Source organism: Anas acuta, chromosome 6, assembly GCF_963932015.1.
Source record: "Anas acuta chromosome 6, bAnaAcu1.1, whole genome shotgun sequence".
NCBI lineage: Eukaryota > Metazoa > Chordata > Aves > Anseriformes > Anatidae > Anas > Anas acuta.
In genome coordinates this window covers 34,605,414-34,630,232 of record NC_088984.1, presented here as the reverse complement: position 1 = coordinate 34,630,232, position 24,819 = coordinate 34,605,414, and the positions used below count along the sequence as shown (strand labels likewise).

At 36.9% G+C, this 24,819-nt stretch overlaps 1 protein-coding gene across 3 annotated transcripts in view; it reads left to right on the top strand.

Annotated features, from left to right (window-relative positions):
- The first annotated feature begins 213 nt into the window (after nucleotides 1-213).
- Nucleotides 214-24,819, top strand: part of TFPI (tissue factor pathway inhibitor) — a 75,731-nt gene continuing 51,125 nt past the window's right edge. The window contains exons 1-2 of one of the 3 annotated variants that reach the window (XM_068686474.1): nucleotides 214-349; nucleotides 12,071-12,179. The gene's annotated coding sequence lies outside the window, so the exon portion shown is untranslated. Of the gene's footprint in view, nucleotides 350-2,647; nucleotides 2,870-12,070; nucleotides 12,180-24,819 lie in introns of those variants that run through there. The other 2 variants (XM_068686481.1, XM_068686473.1) reach the window with 2 other exon arrangements.

The following is a 24,819-nucleotide window of genomic DNA, read 5'->3' as shown; positions in this document are numbered from 1 at the left end:
TTGTTTGTTTGTTTTGTCTAGCTTAAAAAACACTGGTTGTTTTCAGTTTGCTAGCCTTCCCTTCTGGTTAACGTTGTGTTGTTGGAGGAGTGAGCAACTTACCAATAGCACAGACACATCAAGCTTTTACTTTGTGGGCCCCAAAAAAATGAGTATTATACCTGTATATTTAAAGATATTTAAATGTGTTTCTCTTTTACTATTCCCTTATAGATTAACACCAGAGTTGCAGTCCTGCCCATCACCCAACACACACAGGTGGAGCAGCTTTGGTCTGAAATACTGGAGCAGTCATGCCTGGTGGGCTTTGGAAACAGCAGAAGCTGTGTGTGCTGTGCTTGGCTTTCAGGTCAGGTTGGCATAGAAATGGGATCTTCCTGAAAAATGGGAAATGCAAGGGCAAATTTAGTGCTTTTCACAATGGCAGGCTTTTTGTTAGCTGTGTTCAATGGCTTAACTAAACTGATAAGGGTAGCAAGTAAACAAGTTTCTAAGTAATTCACAGATGTAGTTTAAGCTGTTTTTTCACAGGAACCTGGAATTCTGTAACACTGGGAAAAAATTGTGAATGAACTGAATACAGAAACAAAGTATCTGATATTTTGTACATCTTTAAAACTATTTAAAAAAAAAAAAGCTCTAAAGGTGGTATGAAAGGGGATGATTTCATTAGTGGGTGTAAGCAGTAGCTGCAGCACTAAAAATTGCTCTTTAATATTGCTATTTGAATGTACGTACAACAGAAGAGAGAAGGCATGGTAAAGGTCAAACAGCTCTGCTCCGTACCCCTCTAGATATCACAGTATGTTGCAAATAAATTTGACTAGCAGCATCTGTTTGCCATGTATGTAAACTGCCAAATAAATTCCTTGAAGATGAGGAAAAAATGTGTCAACTTCCACTGGCTCTGCTTTGAGCATGTAAAAACATCTATATAGATTTAATGAATTAGTGGGGGAAAAGGATTAAAAATAAACAATAGTAATAAAAATGAATATTGAGACAGTTTGAAATAAACTGTCAGGAGTACTTCTGGAGTGTAAATTAACTGCTGTGTTGGTGAGCACAATGCTAAAATAGTCAGACCTCCATCTGGGTTAATGGCAAATGAGAGAAGGGGTGAAAAATTGAGTTATATCATCAGGTACAACTTAATACTTTACCTTATAAAACTGTTTTTCCTTATTTAGCTTTGCAAGACTAGATGTGAATGATAAGTATCATTCACAAAACATTCACGAAACAAAACTCTGTATGGATATGACTCATTTTTAGAATGAATTAGTAGACCCAGAGGACTTACTAGTTCCAAGATAGGTAGTAAAATTATCTGTGGAATGTTGGCAAGAGCAATAAGGCTCAAGATTATCTTCTGTGGCAATAGAAGGTCCAAAGGCCCCTCTCTTCCAGGCTAGCCTGTGAAAGTGACACTGTCTAAACTTTTTATTGTATCTTGCAGTTACTTATGATCAAAAGACATAAAAAAAAATCAAAGATGGAAAAACTGCTACAAGCTTTCTCTAAATGATACGATTGGATTAAATAATGATATAATGATGCTTAACAGATTTTTAGTGGATTCTGTGGGACAGTGTTATTTAAAGGATAAAGGTTGCATAGCAGTTGTTCCTTCATCTTTCCCTATCTCTATGGGAAGAGAACAGACATCAAAATTTCTTCTTCCTCAGTTTAATTTAAAAAAAAAAACAACAACAAACAACAAAAAAAACACATACCAATAAGTAAGTATTGGCCTATTGCTTCTGACTAACACTGTCTCTATGGGCTGATCCCTTGTTTCCCTCTCTCTTTATGGAGTTGTCTTAAATTGTTACTGAAGCTTTACAAGCTTGGGTATCATGGCTTGTTTCCTCTAAAATGGTTTCAGACTCCAAACTTCATTCTGAGACTAGCATGTTAGGTAGAATGAAATTCTCACAACATATACCTGAATTAGTAAATTCAATTTTTACACTTGGTAAAATAATTCTACATTGAGCAGAATAATTCTGTACTGAACCATGTTGGTTCTGTTGTTGGTAGAACGGTTAAACTTTGTAGAGCATTAATTTTTTTTCAAATCTTCTATCTTGAAAATCAGTATTTTTATTTTTCTTATAATTTCTTTTCTTACATTTTCTCTAGTTTTCTTATAATTTCTCTAGTTTTCTACAACTTAAGTAGTAAGATTGAAACTCCGAAATATATGGCTGTGACATATATCCCTTTACGCGTGCCATGAATAATACCATCAATCAATCTGAACTTTGGAAAAATAAAATAAAGGCATGCCATTATGCCTTATGGAGCACCACCCCACCTTCAGAGGAAGTGCAACCTACATACCTTCCTACAGAGAACTGCGGTTATTTCAAAGTAATTTACAATTAATTACATAAGTGACCAGTTATATGACCACCTGGTAAGGTAGTACTTTAGTAGACACTAACCAGCATCATTTAGTGCTTTTCAACTAGTGGCTATTTCAACAAATTACTGGCAGAACTCAAGAGGATCAGTGATTACTCACTGAGTTTAGCAGACAATAAGGGTCAGGGTAGCAGACAAAAAGGGTCAATTAAGTAGATTGGTATCAGCTTTGCAATCAGTGAAGTGTTAACTTTGGCCTTTGCTTTGCTCTAGGAAGGCATGTTCATGCTTGTTTTCAACTGCAATTAGCTGTATAAAGCAAGTATTTTCTTCAGTGCCTTTTGAAAGTTTTTATAGTGGTAGATGAGGAGTTGCAAGGTTGAGAATTAAGTGATAACCACAGGCAGTTAAAGAACTGAAAATTGCTATGAAACAGGAAAACTGAAGGAGAAGTTGCTGTTGCAGTGGAGCCAATGTGGTAGATCATTGTCACCAAAAGGTAAGAGTCCATTCTCTCCTTCTCCTTCCTCCCTTGCACATCCATATTGGTAGATAATTACCTCTCCTTTGAACAAACTTGTGGATTTCTTTGCTGAGCATTAGTGAATTGAGTGAGAAGGCCAAAGAAGCAGCTGAGCTGGTGTGACAGAAAGATGTGATGGCTGGGAACAAAAGAACAAAGGTAGGAGGCAGGCAGAGAGCAGGTCATTCATCTTCTAGAGATAGAGCACATTTAGACTGAAAGATGCATCTTAGCTGTGAAATGCAACATTCCCTATATAATAATAATAAAAACTGTCAGGGAGCAGAAAAGACAGGTTGTTTCACAGGCAGGTTGTTTCAGGCAGGCAGGAGCAGTCCTACTGGGTACAAAGGGTACAGTTTCACAGTGTGAGTGAGGCAAGGACAGAGGTCCTGGGGATGGCACCCAGGGGTGGTTAAGGATCCATATATACAGGCAAGTCTGTTGTGATAAGGCAGGTCTGAGATCAAGCTGGGGAGTGAGCAAGACAGAGTTGGGATTAGGTCTGGAAAGAGTAACCAGGGTCAGGCACAGCCCAGGGATCACAAGGCAAGTTCCGTAATGATGGGGTGGGTTTTAGGTCGAGGCAAGTCAGTCTGTGGGCCAGGGTCTGGAGCAATGGCTGGTCACAGGCATGGCTGTAACACTGCTCTAGTGCTGGTTTCCCAGAACCAATATCTGGTTGGTCCTAAGAAGCTTTGAAACCATGTCAACAGAGATGTGATGTTGATTTTGGTTTTCACCATGTGAGATAAGCAAGAGCTAAAGTCTAGATTCTGACCTATAGCATACATATATTTGTATACTTTATGGCATACAGTAGGAATAGCTTTTTTTCTTCAATTCTTTTCAGTGCCAAGCAGCTTCAGGGAACATTGAAAAAGAAGGTAGTGAATGAAGTATTGTATCTGAGCTGTCTTGCAGTGAGAACTTGACAAATTAGAACACTAGTTCTTCTATAATTGGAAAAACAGTGGGAGATTAGATAAATTTCCACTTCAGTGCTGATGACTCAAATCTGGTTGTAGTTATTTTCTTGTTTCTCCTCAACTGCTCAGATGAATAGCTATGTATGCGCCAGATGTTTTCTTTTCCCTTCCCAAATACATAGAAAAATGCAAAAAAGGGACTCCCTGTCAAAGATAAGCAGGATACATAGAATGGGCCAAATGAGGAGTAGTCAGTCATAGGAGGTGTGATATTTGAAAGGGGAGTCAAGTCAGAAAAAGGATGATTTATAGACAGCTAAGTAAGACAGTTACGAGGTTAACTTAGCTTCCTCGGAGACTCTGAAAATGTGTTTTTGAACCCTGGGAGGTACATAGCTCTGGCAGATTACTGGAAACATACTAGTGTGTGGTGTTTGTCTTGGCCACTTAAGTAGTTCATGAAACCAAATAGGATTTTTTGTAGCTATTATACTAAAACAGGGCCAGTTTTTGCATTACACTTAGGGCAAATTTGGAACATGTAGCTGTCAGTTTAGAATTGTCTTATATGTCAAAATGATAAAATGCATTATTGAACCACATTTCCAACCTATATAAATGAACATTGATTTTCATTAATTTCTGTTCTAATAAAGGAGCCAGACACATTTATGCTGAAGTTGGTCACATTTTCTCACAGCTGTCTTATGCATAGACAAACTTGCTTTTTTTCTACACTGTTAAAATTTGCTATTTAAGTATCCCTAAAATTACAGGGAGAAAAGGTGGCAATATGAGAAATGAGACCTAAATTCAGGTTGATACAAGTAGAGATAAAGGTGCACAAACTACATTAATGTTTTCTAGCTCTTGAGGGGTTCTCACAATTCAATTGCAAAATTGCTGCATTCTACAGCTCTCCAAAAACTGTACGTATAGAGTTCTGTACCCTATGCAAAGGTATAGAACTCTACCATTCCAGGTGCAGACTCTATCATTCCACATGCAGAACTCTGTCATTCCACATGCTTCTGTACCCTATGCAAGGGTATAGAACTCTATCATTCCACGTGCAGACTCTATCATTCCACATGCAGAACTGTATACCCTATAACAATACCAACCACTGTGTGGTGTACAGTGTAATGTATTAAACCTCTAAAATGAGAAACCTGGGAAGTTACTGAACGTAAAATGAAATGGTCATTATGAAGCCTTTAGTATATGTGAAATAGATACACAGAAATTTAATAAATGCAAATACTTCTTTTATGGAAATGTTTAATGTGTGTGTGCAAAATTTCTCATCTTGTAGATGAGATTTATGTGAAGAAACGGTGAGTCATTCACTGGAATATTTCTCCCATGTCAGTCATAGTAATACTCCATAGTCATTGAGGCTTGGAATTGACTTTTAGGTTTTGGTTTTGTTCTGATTTTAGTGAAAATATTCAGTTGTGAATTTTATATATAAAATAGGTCATTACAAATGTCTACTGTTCTGATGCATTGCTGTCTGCATGTGGAATGATAGATCTGTTCCACAGCATACATTAGTAATGCTTGTGTACAACCTGAGTTTAAATCCTGTCCCAAGAACTTCAGTTCATCAAAATGTTGTCAAATAATGCTTCTCTGTTTAATCTGATGATACATTTGTGGTACCTTTGATACTCCCTGTATGATCAAACTAATAGAGACATAATTAAGAACAATTATATACCTTAACTAACATGCGTCTGATTAGTGCTACCTACACTGTGTTAGAACAACAGTGCACTTAGAATTGTTTTTGCTACAAGGAAGTCCATATTTTTGCAGCTTTAAGCTGTGTAGGTTTTAGGCTTGCCTCTGGCTTTATAGAAGTTTGTCTAGGTTCAAACAATTGTTAGTCAGCTTTACCACTTTTCTCTTTTTTTTTTTTTCTTTCCTCAAGCACTTGTCTCAGCTGCTACCAATTTGTAATCTTTTTGCCAGTGAAATGTGACACCAGATTCTTGTTTTCAGGGGAAACATTAGGGAACACATTGTGTAGGGAAAAAGGAAGTTATCGTTAGTTTATATTACCTTTAAGCCTTGCATCTCCTGCTGTGGGTATGCTAAAAAAGCCAAGGAAGGAACTTGCTCTGTATGTGCATGGGAAGAAATCCCACAATAGGATTCTTGCAGTTCACTTAATGTGAGGAAATTCCATTCTCCGGGGAAGAAGTGAATATTCAATATTCCATCTAATACAAAATGATTTATAAAGAGAAGTGGGTGAATATAACTGATAATTTGCCAAAGGAAGTGGCTGAGTTGTTCATCCTGTGCAGGTTTTCACTTTATGTGCAGTACAATGACCTTTCCAAATTTAATAATACTTGCTTATATTTTCATTTGAAAATTAGGTCTGGAGGTTGTCCTCTCATGTTTATAGCAAGAGGCTGCATTAGCTCTGAAACCGTGGCCTGGTCTCTCTGGAATTCTCATTTCATTTTAAACTTGTCTTCATATGCTGCCTAAGTATATCTTCTTTGTGTTAGATTTTATTTAAACTTTCATGGTAGATGTAAGGAGGAGATTAACATCTAGGATTTGGTGGTGGAGTGGAAAAAGAAACCATTTTTTTGTTTGTTTGTTTTTGTCAAAAGGACTTGATGAGTGAAAGAGTGGTATACATCCTGGAGAAAAACTCCAGTGCAAAGTCTTCCTTTTTGTATGAATTCTACTCTTTTCTGCAAGTAACTAAATTTATCAATTGAAGGAAAGCTAAAAAAAAAAAATAAAAAATAAAATACAACATTCCTCTTATTTTAAGAAGCACAAAAACTGAGTGCTAAGTGTAGTTTTTTGCATTTCTTGCCCTGGGTTTTTGATGCATTGCTGGAAGGTAAATCTGTAGCTTGTGGCTTGTTGCAGGAGCAGGTGAAGGCATCTTGGTGTTCAGAGTTGTTTGACTTCGGTTCTGTGCCTACTTTTCAAATGTGAAAAGTAGGGGTCCCTTCCACTTTGTGTCTTACGTTGTATTTTCATGACACATTAAAGACCTTGTTTATGAGTATGCACATAGTATGTATGCATATAATAAATCTACCAACATTATAAGCATTTTATTATTTACAAATTCTTGCTAACAAACTGTTCCCTACTTAAATTAACAAAATTCCTAGTGTTATTAATAAGAGGTGTTTATTTTCTTCCTTTAATTTGTTTTCTTGTTTCATAGAGCTTGGAAATTAAGTGTAAAGTGTTAGCATTAGAGGAAATGGCTCAAACTATGACTTTTACCATGAAGTATGTTCATAACTGCAAACACTTCAGAATTGCTTTCTATAAATAATCACTGGTGTGGAAATGTGTTTTTTTTTTTTTTTTTTTTTTCCTCTCTCTCTCCAGAAAGTAAGGACTCATCTGGTGTTGACTCTGTTGATTATCATGCTACCACATGTTAATTATTCCTGGCAAAGATTTTGTTCTTTTCCATTATATGTTTGCAGAGAAGCTAGTTAGTCCTGCTTCATTTCAGTGAACTGGGCTGATGTCCCAGAGAGCTATTTTTAGTAGCTGCATTGTCATAGTTTATACCAAATGGTGAAATTTATAATTACCAGAATGAAATGTGCAACCTGAAAAGGAAGTTCTTGGGGAAACATGTTTGTGTTCAGTTTGTTCTGTACTTATGCCATATTCACAACAGCTAGGTTTTTCAGTTTGTTTATTTATTTGTTTATTTTGTTATTGAGCTCTTACAACAATTTAAAAATAAGCTAATATTTTGCACCTTAAGTTGTGGAAACAGGGCTATAAGACACAGCCATGTAAGAAGATTAACTGTAGTTAATTGTTGTAAGTGCCTGAGAAAAACACCAAAATTGAACTTGAATTTGAGTTCTGATTCAGCTGTATGTCACTGAAGCAGATCTCCTTAACCAGTAGGGCATCTGTCTTCTTGGGTAGCTTTGTTACAGTTTTACTTTGTGATTGTCACTTCTTAAAGTTACAATTGTATTTCAGCACCACCTATAGGTACTGAAAGGAAATATATTAAAATCCGTGGCCAGCATTAACAAATATATCCTATATTTATGGAAAATGAAACTATTTTTGATGAACCTATAGCTACTGCTAGAAATAGATATTTTTAATTTTCATTTGTAAGTCACATAAACTGTTATAGTACTATGTTTTAGTGAGCAAATATTTAGCATGAAATTGTACCACCAGAGAGCATGACAGAAATGTTTGATGAGATGGAATTTTCAAAAATAGAGTAATTTTTGCAAGTTTTTCCCCTTTCTGTGTAACCAGAGGGCTGGGAGGCAAATAAAAGATATTCCACAGTGGAAACATCTTTTTCTTTTCATAGGCGGATATTAGCTAGTTTTGGAAGCACGTTTTTGATTATTAAAAACACAGTCAGCTTTTGCTTATGCAAATATGGCTGATAGTTCAAAGTACCTAGTACACTTTTGAGCCAGTCTCATGTTTGCATGGAGTGGTTCCTATGCTGGCATTTGGCAAAAGTGCAATACTTGCTGTTTTAACTGACTAACATCTGAGAACTAAAGTTGCTTAGGAATTCAAGAGAATGTCTATTCAAAGAACCCATGCATTTGGTACTTTTTGAGAGACTACGTACTAGTATGTTAGTGCTTAGAAATTTTTATGTTAAGATTTTATGCATTGCCTAGAATTTATATATAGTTGAATCAAGTTTTGATTTACTGTTTTTTAATCATATGTCAAAATGATATTTTGTGTAAGCCATACAAAGCAAATACCAAAGCCTTAAAATACATTACTAGATCTAAGGTAAAAACAATTTAACTGAATATTGGGCTTTCTGGTTTGTGTTTCTGAATGAGAAATTATTATTGACCAGACTTTCCTACAGATCTAAACAGAGAATACAGCCATCAATTTGTCATCCCTTATTCTGTTCTGCAAGTTCATTGTCTCCTTAACAACACACAAAGAATTCAGTAAATTACTCCCCCCCCTCCTCCCCTCCCTCCCACACACACCTGGACAGATATTATTAGTAGCAAAAGTAACTCAATATGGAGAAAAAATAAATAAATAAAAATAAAGCACCTGAAAACAAACCAAGAAAAGATCTCCCAGTCTGGATGTTGCACTTCTTACCAAACTGCTTTGAAGAGAAAGTCATTATCTTATGTTCCTAATTTAATGGCATGCATGTTTGTTATTGTGATTAAAATGAAAACAAAGAACATTCAGAAGTGGACCAGTGTTGTTGGACAGTTCAGTACATAGAATGTGAAAGTGGAAAGTAAAAGAACAGGTTGCTGATGTACTCAAAACTAGAGAGTCCTACTGTCTTAAGGTGAACTTTTGTTTCTCAACTATTTCAGTTATGAGCCTACTACTGTACTCGAAGCAAATATGAGAGATCTGTTATAACAAACTAAAATTGGAATCTTCCTCAAGACCTTCTGTTGTCTCCTCTATAAGACTTGTACTGCATGTGGGGGAAAATCCAAGTGTTCAGCACGTTTTTCCGTAGTTGTCCAAATGCGTGTACAGTTGTCCATAGGCTGATATTTAATTCTTGGTAAAAAAAAAAAAAATAATAATAATTATTATTATTATATGTCTTTCCAAAGTTTTCATTTCTTCATTGATTAACCTGTTTGAAGCATAGCTCTTAATTTAAACCTAAGATTTCAACTGTAACTTGTATTTTGGTCTCATTAGAGACCAATAGCAATAAAAAGCTATTTAATAATCCCTCTCTCCACCTCATCATGTGTATGACATGGCACAGACTGGATGAAGGGACAGGAAAGCATTGGGAATATTTCCTTTCTAATACAATCACGAGTCACTGGGTGCTCTCTGAAAAGCAAGTAACAAATTGATATATCTCATCTGTCTTTTCTGAGTCTGTGCTTCTGGCATTTGTAGTTACTGCTCTAGTCTAGGATTGGAAGAGTTGAAAGGGCAGCTTGCTGTAACCTTTAAACAAGACATGAGCTACAGCTGATGAGGCTTAAGTGCTCTGAATCTTTAGAAAGTGCAGCTAAGTGCATTTGACTTAACCCTGGTTCATACTGCACACCTTGTACTTGACTAGGTAATGCATGAAGGAGTACTGCAAAGTTGTTGTTTTTTCTTATTAGCATGGTATATTATTCCCATGCTGCAGGAGCATGCTTTTGTTCTAATTTCACATGGACAATATGGAAAAATATAACAGACTAGCTATGGTACCACTTGATTCAAACAAGAATTAAGAATTACTTCTTTCATCATCTGCAACATATTCTGTTATTCCTTGCTGAACATCTGTGTTGATAAGTCTTGATCAACAGTTGTTTTTTTTTTTAATCAACTAAATAATAAGAATGGTGTACCTTAGAGAAAATGAAAAGAGAATTTCATTTCTTTTCCTCTCATTTCTTTAAGATAATAATCAATATTTAAATTGAATATGGGAATGAGCTCAAAAGGAAAAAGATTTTTGTGTATTTTTTTTTTGTTTGTTCTTAACTTTGCTACTGAGTAAGCTTTCACCTTATAGAAATTGCTTTGTATTCAGAAAAATACGTGAGGCTTCCAGAGATGGGCAGTACACTTTTTCACTCAGAAAAATACCATGTAACAAGTTGTATGTCTTAAATGACTGAGCCAGTTAAGCAGACCAGAGCTCAAGGTAGTAAGTATTGTAACTCAAGTGCAACAGACACCATATTTCTAAATGGAATCTTGTCACGCTACCATTTGGAAAAATTGTGAGGATGCATCAGGAAAAAAAGAAGAAGTATTCCAGGTGATGTCTGTTGTTCATCGGTTGTAAATTATGTGCTATTTCATGATCTAGTTATTACCTCAGTTTGTGAACACAGAGCCACCTTTACTTATTCTCACTCAGGTAGAACACAAGGGCAATAAATCAAATTAAACAAGGGATCTGTGCCTCAAAGAACAGATCAGAAGGATGTATTCATTCTGGTTAGATAGGAGAGGAGTAATCAAGTGAATGAGGAAATCACATTGAGTGAGAGCAATTTAGAGAAGGTTGTTAGAGGATTTTTACTTACTGTTTCATGTTGGGGAAGAATGCAAATACAACCTCAGAGAAAAAAGGAGGGCAAAAAAAAAAAGATTTGAAAGTAAAACAAGGTTAAGAGAAAGGCTTGTTTTCTGTCTAAAGGAAATAAGAATAAATATAATACCCACAATCCATTCAGTGTCAAATGAAGACAGTGCATGCAACTCTGGCACTTCAGGCAGAAGTACTTTTGAGAAGGCATCAGGTTTCTTTCTGCATTGGCCTACATATCAGAATTGGGAGGCCTGTAGCCCACCTGGCTATAAACTGAGCAGAAGTAGTGGCAGGATTAGCTTTAGGAATATTCTGTATGTTACCTTCTCCGGTAGAAGAAGTTTGGACCACATAAAAGCTGTGATAAGGAAGGAGACACAAAAAGTTGTTATGCAGATATAGAAGGCAGTGTCAGAAACTGCTGAACTTGAGCTGAAATGCTGTGAGTCCTCAGGTTGCTTAAAGCAGTTCCATTCCACATGCACCTGGACCGACTTGCATTTGTGACACAACAGATAACCATGCCAAACAGCGCTTGAAGGAGACAGGGCTTTCCTGTTCTTCGATATCTGTAGTAACTCCTGTTCTTGCCCACTCTGAGGCTCTTAAATTTGTCTTTTCTTATCCTAACCTTAGTCCAAAGAAGACAGGACTTCTTGTTGCAAAGTGATTCTTAGTTCTCGAGATCTGTACTGGCCCTGAGCTTCTGTTTCAGTTCATTTAGTAATCCCAGTCTTTTCTTTGCTATTATTCATCTCACGTATCCTTCTGTCATGCATAAGGTACTCTGTGTAACAGAAGCCAGTCTTTTGCAAGAAGATGGCTCAGCAGGTATTGGTCTTGCTAGCCTCGTTTGCTTTGACCATTGCTATTCTTCCCATCTCTGTAGTTACACCTGCACTGCTCCGTTTACATTCTCCAGTAAATTCACTCAGAAGGCTGTTTGATTATCACTAAATATAATGTTAAATGAAGATAAAACTTTAAGTATTCAAATTATATCTTCATACTTCAAGTATGTTATATACTAGAGAGTAATAATTTTCAAATGCTGATAACAAATGTATTCCTTTGAAATAACGAAGTGTTTATTTGAAAAAATTTTCTGGTTTGTATTATGTAGGGAACAATACTTTACAGATGCTTGCCGAATTAGTGAGCTGTTTCCTATTTCATAATTTTTATTTTTTTTAACAGGATTTCAGAAGTTTGTACTGCTGTGGCAGGTGAAACCCCAGACTTCTCACGTTGATGCTGGTACTACGTTTTGAAGATAGAATAAATGGATGAAATGTCAAGCAGCATAGTAAGTACAGCATTTACCTGAGACCATTTTCTCCCTTTACTTAAGGACCCAATTGCTAAGATACTGGCACTTCTGGCAGCTGTCTTCAGTTTCTGGCTTTCTGCATAGATTTGGTTATTGCATTCTATTGCTATACTGTCAAGAAAAGGTTAAGTATTAATAGTCTGACATTTCTGATTGAAAACTGTTTCTTGGTAGGTAACATCCATTTCTAAAACATATCCATATTTAAAGAATGTTTTCCTTATGATATCCATATCTGGTGATGATTTAGGTAGTCATTAATCTGTAAGTAGTACATGATTTAGTAGTCTTGCAGGGAGAGAACTTAAGGTTAAAGAGAGAGAACTTTTTTCCAAGAACAACATTAATAACACTATGGTACAGAGCAGCTGTATAGAGCTTTTATCTTTCTCTTCCACATTGTTTCTATTTTTTTTTTTAAGATCTTTGTTTCCTTTTTTGTGTTTTCTTTAACTATTTGAGTACTGAGGTATACTGTAATGTCTGAAGTAAGAATAAGAATGTTTACAAAACATAGCATCAGTATCTTCTAATATAGTAATCTTATAATTTAAGATTTGTACTGAGAAATCTATAATCACTATGACTTTGTAATTATTATAGTGGTGTTTTTTTTTTTTTTTTTTTCTGTGGTTCTGTGGAATCTGCATCCAATTTAAACTTGCAAAAGGCATTAATCTCTTTTTCTCTTCACTTTCAACAATTGCTTTGTAAAATTACTTTTTTAATGTTTTATTCCAATCCAGATAAAATGACTGTCAAAAAAATAGTAGTGAGTCACTGATGACACCAAGCTAGGTGTGTGTGTCGATCTGCTCGAGGGTAGGAAGGCTCTGCAGGAGGATCTGGATAGGCTGCACCGATGGGCTGAGGTCAACTGTATGAAGTTCAACAAGGCCAAGTGCCGGGTCCTGCACCTGGGGCGCAATAACCCCAAGCAGAACTACAGGCTGGGAGAGGAATGGTTGGAGAGCTGCCAGGCAGAGAAGGACCTGGGAGTGATGGTGGACAGTCGGCTGAATATGAGCCAGCAGTGTGCTCTGGTGGCCAAGAAGGCCAACGGCATCCTGGCTTGTATCAGAAACACTGTGACCAGCAGGGCTAGGGAGGTGATCGTCCCCCTGTACTCGGCTCTGGTGAGGCCGCACCTCGAGTACTGTGTTCAGTTTTGGGCCCCTCGCTACAAGAAGGACATCGAGGTGCTTGAGCGGGTCCAAAGAAGGGCGACGAAGCTGGTGAGGGGCCTGGAGAGCAAGTCCTACGAGGAGCGGCTGAAGGAGCTGGGCTTGTTCAGCCTAGAGAAGAGGAGGCTCAGGGGTGACCTTATTGCTCTGTATAAGTACATTAAAGGAGGCTGTAGCGAGGTGGGGGTTGGCCTGTTCTCCCATGTGCCTGGTGACAGGACGAGGGGGAATGGGCTAAAGTTACGCCAGGGGAGTTTTAGGTTAGATGTTAGGAAGAATTTCTTTACTGAAAGGGTTGTGAGGCATTGGAACGGGCTGCCCAGGGAGGTGGTGGAGTCACCATCCCTGGAAGTCTTCAAAAGACGTTTAGATGTAGAGCTTAGGGATATGGTTTAGTGGGGACTGTTAGTTTTAGGTCAGAGGTTGGACTCGATGATCTTGAGGTCTCTTCCAACCTAGAAAATTCTGTGATTCTGTGATTCTGTGATTCTGAGTCTGTTTTATTATGCAGGATGTCAGCTGCATCACCCAGTTAATAACAGACAACAATTCACACCATCACAGAACTAGCTAAACAACTGTTTTTAAGACATTATTTAGGACTAGACTGAACAGTATTGGTCCTAAATACCTGGTTGAAGCTGTACTGCTACTTAAGCAGTTGACTTCTGAGGGGTTTTTACTTCAGCAAAAGTAGAAAATGCAGAAGAAAGTCCCAAAGTCCTAGTTCCCTTTTTTTTTTTTTTTTTTTGCTGTAATAACAATAAAAATAATGTTATCATCTGCAAAGGACTTTGTCCATCTATAATAGGTGGAGAAGAAGTTTCTTTAAGCTGACTTCATAACATAGCTGTCTTTTTGGTAACCAACAGTAGCGCTTTCTTTGGAAAAATAAGATTAATGTGATGAGGATAATCACAGAATCACAAGATCATCTAGGTTGGAAGAGACCTCCAAGATCATGGAGTCCAACCTCTGACCTAACACTAACAAGTCCTCCACTAAACCATATCCCTAAGCTCTACATCTAAATGTCTTTTAAAGACCGCCAGGGATGGTGACTCCACCACCTCCCTGGGCAGCCCATTCCAATGCCTAACCCTTTCAGTAAAGAAGTTCTTCCTAAGATCCAACCTAAACCTCCCCTGGCCCAACTTTATCCCGTTCCCCCTCGTCCTGTCATCAGGCACATGGGAGAACAGACCAACCCCCACCTCACTGCAGCTTCCTTTAAGGTACCTGTAGAGTGCAGTCAGGTCACCCCTGAGCCTCCTTTTCTCCAGGCTGAACAAGCCCAGCTCCCTCAGCCACTCCTCTTAAGGCTTGTTCTCCAGACCCCTCACCTGCCTCGTTGTCCTTCTCTGGACTCGCTCGAGCACCTCAATGTCCTTCTTGTAGAGAGGGGCCCCAAAACTGAACACAACGCTTGAGGTGCGGCCTCACCAGAGACAAGTAAAAGGGGACAATCACTTCCCTAGCCCTGATGGCCACACTTTATTATGCAAGACAGGATGCCGTTGGCCTTCTTGGCCACCTGAGCACACTGCTGGCTCATATTCGGCTGACTATCAAGCAATAATCCCAGGTCCTTCTCTGCCTGGCAGCTCTCCAACCACTCATCTCCCAGCCTGTAGCTCTGCTTGGAGTTGTTGCACCCCAAGTGCAGGACCCAGCACTTGGCCTTGTTGAACTTCATACAGTTGGCCTCAGCCCATTGGTCAACCACAAGTTGTATTTGTTAAAGTACATTGGACATTCTTCATGATCTTAAGTTCTTAAATCAAGATTAGGCATGTATCTTAAATATCATATGACCAGTAACTGAATTTAGTGAAAGGATTAAAAAAAAGCTGAATTACAGAAAAGGTCAAATTAGGTGATCAACGTGGATTCTTTGGCATCTATTAGTGAATGAGACAACCCTGCACGTTTCTCCTTGGAGAACTGAAGAGAACATAAAGTTAATAATGTATGGTTCAATTGCAAAGCAGAGGAAATATTCTCTTCAGGCTTTAGTCATGTCAGGGGTTTTGGACAAACAACAGAAGAATACATAAAGCCTTTTAACAGTGGGAGGGCATAGTAGACACCTTGGCTTATAGCCCAGATCTGGGGCTTCATATTTGAAAGCTGTACTTTAATGGGATTTGAGAATTCAGTCTTTTTTCAGGTGTAGGTGGAGCAATTCTATTCGCTTCCTTTGTGCACAGCCAGTGTTTCAGTTCTGTCATGCAGGAACTGATGGGACTGATGATTGGGCGGATTGCTCTTGGTAGAGACATCTGCTTATGAGTACGGGGGCCTTGCCCATCAGCAAGAATAACTCACACAATTCTGTGATGTTTTCATCTCTATTTTCATCATTTCCTTCAACCACGATAGTGATGACAGACAATACAATATTATTACATACCTCTCTACATATCTGCTGGACAGCAAACTGTGAAGTGACCTCATCAATGACAGCATTGTTTTAGCAAAAGCAATGGCAGTGAAAGTGTGAGATTATCACACTGAGGTTATTCATTTAAAAAAAAAAAAAAAAAAAAAAAAAAAGAATAAAACTCCAAGGGGGATTTTTTTTCTACTGCTTCCTCATTTTTCACGAGGACAGTTGCTGTTAGCATTTTCTGTCGATTGATGTCATCTATTTGCTTTAAATAACTTCGGGGCTTCTGCAGCTTTTTACAGTTTGAATAGCAACTTGGTTTGGTGTTCTGAGTCTTTCATTTTACTGCTGATGCTGGTGAACTGTAAAATGGATGGTGGAAAACATGGAAAAGGATGTAAATACTAAGTATGCTACAGCAGACAATGTAAGAAGAAAACGCAGAGATTCAGTGTGAAACTGCTGCTCTTATTTGTACTGTTTTTTCTTAAGGCTGGAAGTCTGAAACAAGATAGGCTGTTCATCCAGGTTTGTTGTTTTGGATTTTGCTCAATACTGCAGAATTTTAACAAGTGAAATGTGTTAATCTGCCTTAAATTCCAGCTTTCAGTACTGTCAATATGACATGCTCACAGATAGGTATTTGACGTTATGACTGCCTTTCCTTTTTTTAGAGCTTGTCAGTGGTAGGAAAGGCACAAAACATTTTCTCAGGGCGATGACTATCTCAGTTGGATCTACTAGTCTCAGGGGTAAAAATGTTGACTTTTATTAGGAAAATCTAAATAACTTTTACTTTCCTTTTGACACATCACTACATCATGCTGAGTTTGGAGGGGTATTGGAATGAACCAATCTTGTCTCAACAAAAATGGTTAAAAAAAAAAATCAGAACAGAGAAAAAACTTCAGTCTTTAACTTTAGAAATAGCTGTTTACAAATACAGTCTAGAGGGCACATGTGATGCCAGTATTAAACTCACAATAACATTGAAATTAATTGCTCAGAACTGTAAGGCATACATAGTCTGTAACGTTTTATCTGCAGTGTTTATAGATCATATGTGGAAATTGTAACTACTCATGTTCGTATTTTAGAATAAGTCTCGTGTTAGTGTGTGTGTTTTAAAATGTAATTCCAATAATTGATCTGTATCTTGATTATTGGCTAGCTTCCTAGAATTACTGGATTCTCCACACCCCAAAAGAACAACTTAGGCCTCAGATTAAATTTAAATAAGATAGTGTTACTGGTTTTTAGTTTACTTCAATACTATCTTCACCACATAGTTTAAATACTACAGTATAGATAGATGTATATTTGGCCAGGTTTTAAGCCTTGCTTTAAAAATACAGCTTTCATTCTTGACCTTGTAAAAATTATTTTGTTAAAAATTAAAATTAGTACCTAACTTCTAATGTAGTTTAGGTCAATTAAATGTTGAAATGACTTGAAGTGATTGATCTATGGACAGAAAAATAAAGGTCACTTAAATAAATAAATAAATAAATAAATAGAAAAAGGTCCCAATTACTTAATAGTTTATTGCTTTTCCAAGTATCAAGAGCTTTTGTAAGTAATTCAAGCTTATCATTTTTCTCTGGAGTTAATTTCAAAGTCCAGTGACACTGTAGGTAAATTCTGAAGTTAGCAGTGTGGACTGCATTTTAATAAGAAAACCAGATGCCAATCTGAAATGCCGGTGAAAATTCTGTAAGCTGAAACTTTTCAGCTGAGCTCTATGAAATAATAATAAGACATGTTACCCAATAAATTCATTTTGTGGATATAAGCTGGAAGAAATTCTTTGTTTTTACCATCCTTCTTGTTTCCTAAAGAACCACCTTTATTCCAGTTCCAAATATTCCAGGCTTGTTATTTATTATGTTATTCATAAGTTTTATGAACATCACATTTGCTCAAGTTTTTGTGTGCTAATTCCATGACTTTTGGTGGATTACTGAAATGTAAAAATATGCTTAACTCCCCTCAAAAATAATCTGACTATTAACCCAGTGTTTCCTTATCCCAACAGTTTTCAAGAAAAAAAATTACTTTTCAATCTATGGTTAAATGATACTGTTGCTCTCTGTCATTGCATCTGGTGAAGTGTTGGTCTTGCTTTCTGATAAACTGTAGTTAAACTGGTTAAACATACTATGTTATAAGCTATTCTGAATTTTTCTTATGAGGATCTGGATTTCCATTGGCACTAAGTCAACCACATGATACGTTTTTCTACTGTATTGCCAGCTTTAATAGAAATTTTGGGGAAGATAAAATTGTAACAGACATTTGCCATCTCTTCAAGGAAGCATCTCAGCAGAACTTCATGCTTTGTAGTACATGTAGTCATAGTGCATGTTCTTCCAGCATCATATAACAAGATCATTTATTTTGAGAGATATTTTACTTCTGTGCTCTTGTTGTTGTATTTCGCTCTAATCTTTGGATAAAAGAGTCAGTTGTGTTATTTGAGCTTCTATAAGAAAAATGCAGGTTTAGAAATGTATTGAAGAGAGCGGAGAAAGGAAGAAACAGAAGTAGGTAAGCAGTCAAATTATTCCCTGAAATTTAAAGGAAGAATTAGCAGCTATTGCTTTTTAGGGGATGAGTGCTAATGTCTGACAGAGCTGACAATCTGGCTGAGGGCACATGGCAATGGGGCAGCTAAATGGTCACTCCAGCACCAAGAATAAAAAAGACAATTATTCACCAGTGAGACGATGACACTTTTTAAACTGAAACCAGAAGTATTCCATTTCAATTAAACTCTGGTACTGTTGTGGTTTAATCCGGCTGGCAGCTAAACACCACACAGCCATTGCTCACCCTCCCCCGTCCCTCTCTGGGATGGGGGAGAGAAGTGGGAAAGTGAAGCCTGTGAGTTGAGATAAAGACAGTTTATTAAGACAGAAAAATAATAACAACAATAATAATCATAATAACAATAATGATGATAATAGTACTACTACTAATAACGTGTACAAACAAGTGATGCACAATGCAATTGCTCACCACCCGCTGACCGATGCCTAGCCTAACCCTTAGCAGTCTGGCCATCCCCCACCGGTTAGCCACTCTTACGTATTGTTTAGCATGACCCCAGATGGGATAGAATACCCCTTTGGCCAGTTTGGGTCAGCTGTTCTGGGTCTGACCCCTCCCAGCTCTTGCTGCACCCCCAGCCTGCCCGTTGGCAGGACAGAGTGAGAAGCTGAAACGTCCTTGGCTTGGTGTAAGCACTGCTCTGCAACAATTAAAACATCGGGGTGTTATCAGCACTCTTCTCATCCTAAGCCAAAACATAGTGCCCTACCAGCTACTAGGAAGAAAATTAACTCTGTCCTAACTGAAACCAGGACAGGTACCTATTCAGAACCGATGCTTCTGTGGGTGGAGAAGGAAAGGTCCCACTGGGGAGCCATTGTAGGATCTGACCTAAGTTATAAACCCTGTACGGTAGTCCAGGAACCTAAGACGAGTGTTGGAGTCTTGGCCAGAAAGTAGACTGTTATGCTACTGGTTTGATGCCTCAGTATTACTGAGACTTTTAAAATACTTGCTGCATTGTAGAACTTGTCATGGCTTTTAGACTACTAAGAGACATAGAAATATTTTAAGATATCGCACTTCCAAATAGCAAGCTCATGCATTGTGTCAGAAGGATTTGTTAGCATCTTCCCATTTCTCAGGCAAGCAATGTTTTTTCTTTCTTTGTTGTTTGATTGTAGACTTGTTTGTCTGTAATTAAGTCTCTTGTAATTAAAACATTTCTTTCTGGTCATAGTATAAAAATGTTGCTTGGTTCATAGCAGACAATGAAACTGCTACAACACTGATTTGAGTAATTGGCTCTCATTAACAGTGACCAGCACCAACCAGTGAGACTTGACTTCATAAATGTGATGTTTACTGAAGTTCACAGCACGTGTTTTTAAAAAGTGTGTAAAGGCTTCAGCAAAGGGTTAAAGAAAATTAACTTTTAGCTTGGTCGTTTGTCAAGAATGTGGTTCTTCATAAATAGCCAGCGATGTGAGCACACTGTTCAGACATCCTTTGTTTAAAATAAAATAAAAATAAAAAAACATTTAGGGAATGTGGGCCTAGTTCTCTGCTGTGCATTGCTGAAATAGAATGCACATATTTGTATAGACTTGTGGAGTTTGTGGAAATGAACAACTTATTATTCCATTGAAAGAAAATCTGTAAAGCTCTGCTGCAGTTGTCAAGGCTTGTGTTATGAATGTTCCTTCTAGTTTGCTTCAGACCTTTGGGGCACAAGAGTTATTCAACTCCTTGGCCTTCAGATTGGCCTTTCTCATTAGGCATGCAGAAAGCAGTGCATGGGCTCACCTTCTGCGTGGTGGTAGTTGACTTTCTTTGCTGGAGACTGTTTTCATTTATATCACATTTTGTCTCTGAATAAAATTGCTTATTAATGACTTTAATTTTCACATCACATGCTGTTTGAAAGCCTATGGTGCAGTTCTTGCTTTTGAATCCTGTTCATGCAAAGAAAATCCATGATGCACTTTCACAGAATTAAACAATACTGACAGGCTAACTTAATTCCTACGTTGTTATACTTTATACTTACTCTGATATCAATGCTTATTTTCTTCTCTGATTTTTCTTGCTTATTTTGTCTTGTAAAACTTCATATTACCAGCTGGAATAGCTTGTTCTCATACTTAAATGACTGTATCTTGCTGAAATCAATCATAGTAATGTTTGGTTATTCAGAAGTCCTGAACTGATTCACAATTTTTCAAAGCCCTTGTATTATCCCTGCAAGGCTTTAACATCTGAACACCTGAGTTCATTGTGGTTTATTGATGTTGTTCATTTTAAAATGAATTCTAGCATAATGGCATAGTGAACTATCTGCTGCTTAGATACAATGAAGTGTATCTCTTACATGTTTTTCATGTAAAAACATCATGGATGTTTTCTCAGTGTAAGATCTTAAGACCTGACTTACTGTCCATCCTGTCCAAGGAATTTAGATGGCTGTAATTCAGACTTAAAAATAAATAAATAAATCAAAACAAGCCGACCACCCAAACCACAACCACCAAAAAATGCCTGTGCGAAGAGAAGGTAAAGACTTAGCCATCAGATAAGTTTCTTCCTCCATCACATCTTCTCACTTGTCAGAAGTGACTCAGTTCTAGTATGAAGTTAAGCATCCCTTGATATTCTTACTGTAGAAATTACAGTGAGGTTTGTTTATCTATTGCTTATCCTAGGAAAATAGATCATGCCAAACAAAGGTTGTCTTTTTCTTGATAGACTCTTGATGCTGGAGTATCTCCATGCCTTTGAGGTGGTAAATATTCAGTGTTCCACTTAAACTCCTCTTGTTTTGGGGGAATAGGGATGTTCGCATAAGTAGCCACTGTAACAGTGGAGTTTCAGTGTGTTTTTTCATATGTGTACTTTACAAAAATAGATGTACTCAGTGAAGAAGTGACTATTCTACAGCTATTGATTGGTACCATGCATACAGAATATTTGCTGTGTTAAGCAACCTTTTAAAGTAAATCTGAGAAAACATCTTTGTGGTTTGTTTGTTGTTGTTTTGTTGGCTTTTTTTTGATTCTTTTGGAAAATCAAAGTACATCAGAGAACCTCTGCGTATATCAGACAGTGAGTAAAACCACAATTACTATTTTTATCCTATTCTGTCTTCAATAACCTACACTCCTGTTTAACTTTAGATGTATATATTCTAGTAGAGCAGGGCTTCATTTTTCTTATGAGAAAGCTACACTGAGCAGACAGTTTTCAGGTCCATTTTGAAATAAAAAGTAAATTTTTTTTTTTTCTCTCGACACTTTGCAGACCTTAGCACAAAGGGGAAAAGGTACATGGGCAAACTAGGAGGAGAGTCCTAGGGTGGTTGTCCTCCATGCTGTGTACTGCAGAGCTGCAGTGCCTTTCTGTTTTTTTTTTTTTTTTGAAGACATGGTTGACTGATGAAGAAAGAAATACAATTTTAGAACACTAATTTTTCTCCTAATAAAAACTACAACCATATTCACAAAGTCTTCTTCAAACTAACTAGCAAGTAACTAAATTCACCACTGTGAAGTCTCGTGCTTTTTACCAAAAAGCAGTAATCAATCACCAAGAAACTGTTTTCCAGTTTGGCATTAAGCACATGCCCCCTGATATGCCTGATGCCCAGCCAAGGTATTTCCTCAATAAATTACCGAATTCATTATTCCCTTAATTCAACAAGCAGAAAGAACTGGCAGCCAATTATTCACACAGATAGTTGGTTAATCATTTTCCTATTGTCTCTGGTAAGCAAAAGATTGATAGTTGAGAGATTTTGGTAAGAAAGTTGAATGTGAACCTTCTCTGTAAAAAATGTAAGGATCTTCTTTTGAGAGTAAACCAACAATGTTTAGCAAAAAATAATAATTTTTGGAAAAAAATACTGTTTACTGGGGACCTAACTTAGCATGAACATTTTTATTTCCAAAAATACATACAAAAACTCCCTAGGGATTCATCTTTACATGTCTCTCATGCTCTGGGCAATTGCAACTTTCTGCTTTATTTTTTTCCTTCTTTCCAGCTGGCCTACCCACCTGCTTGTAATTTGTGTCCAAAAAACACAGTTCAAAAACCAGCAAGTTGTTTTAAACAACAGAACAAGTCAGTCATGATAATGCCTGTGTTCTTCATTATTTCTAAAATTTTGACATAACCTGGAAAAATGCATCCTGACCAGTACCACTGAATGAACTAATGGACTTGATGGTCAAGTAGAAGATAAGGAAATGATTAAATTGTATATGTTCTTGTGCAAATGTTTACAAAGTATTTTCCTTGTGAATGACTAATTACTCCAAAGGTTGCTTTGTCTTGTTTCTTGTTAAATTTGACCTCATCTTACATACTCTGCACTATACTAACAGAAATGAAGAAAAACCTTGAATTTTAAAAATGTTTGTTGCCTGAATGAGCATTGTTCTATATGCATACAAGGAACAAGTCCCGAAAACTTCATTTTTCTTATCTTACTTTTCAGTATATAAGCCCATTCTGAGTCTGTCTCCCATTCAGGATTCTTTTTTATTAAGCATCCACACTCTACATATTTTCTTGTTGGTTCATCAGTAAGTGAATAAAAATGAGATGAAAGTTTGTTCCTTGGGACACTTATGATTAAATCATCCATCATTATGCTTTGTGGAGCAGATAAATTAAATGGATACAGCAGCAGAGTTACAAGATTCCTATGCTTATATGCAAGTAAAGTTTACTTGGTCCCCTTCTGCAGGACTCATAGAATCATAGGATAGTTTGAGTTGGAGAGGACCTTGAAGTTCATTCAGTTCCAACCCTCATCATGATCTGATCTGAGTTCAGATCTGATCTGAAGTGTCAGTTGCAAGCTAGACCATGCTTTTCAGAATGTCGCATATACTGCATGACAAAACAGCAGTCCAGACAAATAATGTGATTAGGCATTTAGCATCTGCAAAATCTACAGGCTACTTACAGTCAAATATGAATTAGTTTTTTTGTGGGTTTTTTTTTTTTTTTTTTTTAGTATGCTACTGAGTAGTAAAATGCAACACTGATACCCTTTGCTTTTAGTGTAAAATCACATCAAATCATCGCTGGTTATATAACTAATATTACTCATATTTTTAAAACAATAAAAATGTCATAGAATACTTACTGAGAAAGCTCTATTTTACACTATTGTGTTTGTAATAAGAAAGTGTTAGAAATATCACTCATTGGCAAAATTTTACAAGTTTTTTGAATAGAATAGTTTGATTTTGATAGTACAAAATGACTCACAAAAAGTTTGCCAGCATTTTTCTTTACTGTTTTTCCTAAATCATTCAGCTTAAAGGAAGTTGATTTTTGTTTGTTTGCTTTTGTTGTTGTTTTTTTTTTTCTTTTCCAGTAAGAGATGGCCTATTATTTGCAAAGAAACCACGACTTCAGTGGTATATTGCATTTTTTATTTTTATTTTTTATTATCGTTAATTGAAATATGAAGGTTACAAAACAATTCAATTAATTGTTTTATTTTTGCTTTGTCATTAGCTGTACTAAATACTCCTTAATGCATGCCATAAACAGCAGCAGCATAAATACCAGATTAGCGGCAGATACGGTTTTCATTAGCAGTTATTATACACCCAAATCCAAATCATTATTTTTTTTTGTTGTTGTTTTGGTCTACTACAATACATGTTCTCTGAACTCTCTCATGTATCTTTTACTTATGGGAGGCACAGCAATAGAATAGCTACTTATGGCATGTGTGAGGTCAGTATATGCTTTATTTACACAGTGCCAGCATGATGGTTTTCCATTAAAACAATGGATTGTAAATCCTCATGAAACACTTGCAGTGTTAAGATAAACTTAATACACAACACAAGCAATTGTGAAGATTATCATTGAATGGCAAAACCTGCTCATAACATATTCTGGTTGTAAATGACAATCACCACCTCACCCGATAGCATTGTTTTGTGTTTTTTTTTTTGTTTGTTTTTTTTTTTTCTTCTTAGGTAATTCTTAAGCAGCTGAAATATCAAAAAGGCACCCAGGTTGCAATGACCTTGATTCAGAGTTCATGTGCTTATTCACTTGGCCTCCTGTCTTCCTCACTTCATGTCACATTTGGAGAAAAGGCATACTTACCACTATCTCAGGGGAAAGAAATCCAGGTTTCCACTAGGATTAAGAACTTGGACTATCCCTGCAAAATTCAAATTTTTTCTTTGGTCCAACAGAGTACTCTGTTGACTGTTGGAAATCTTTGTTCTTCTTAAGTGTAGCTATTAGCAGGAAATCGGTTCTCTGTTTGAGTCACTGCAAGTATTTGGTATCAAGAGCTTCCTTGAAACATAGGTGCAAGCAGTTGTAACTTGCTTTTACAAGCATTATTCTGTGAAATAAATGTATATGCTTACTTTAGAATAGTTATCCACTGTATTAGAACAGACTGTGTGTATTATTGTATCTTGGCTTTGGGCAGGTTTTGTTACCTTGTAAAGTA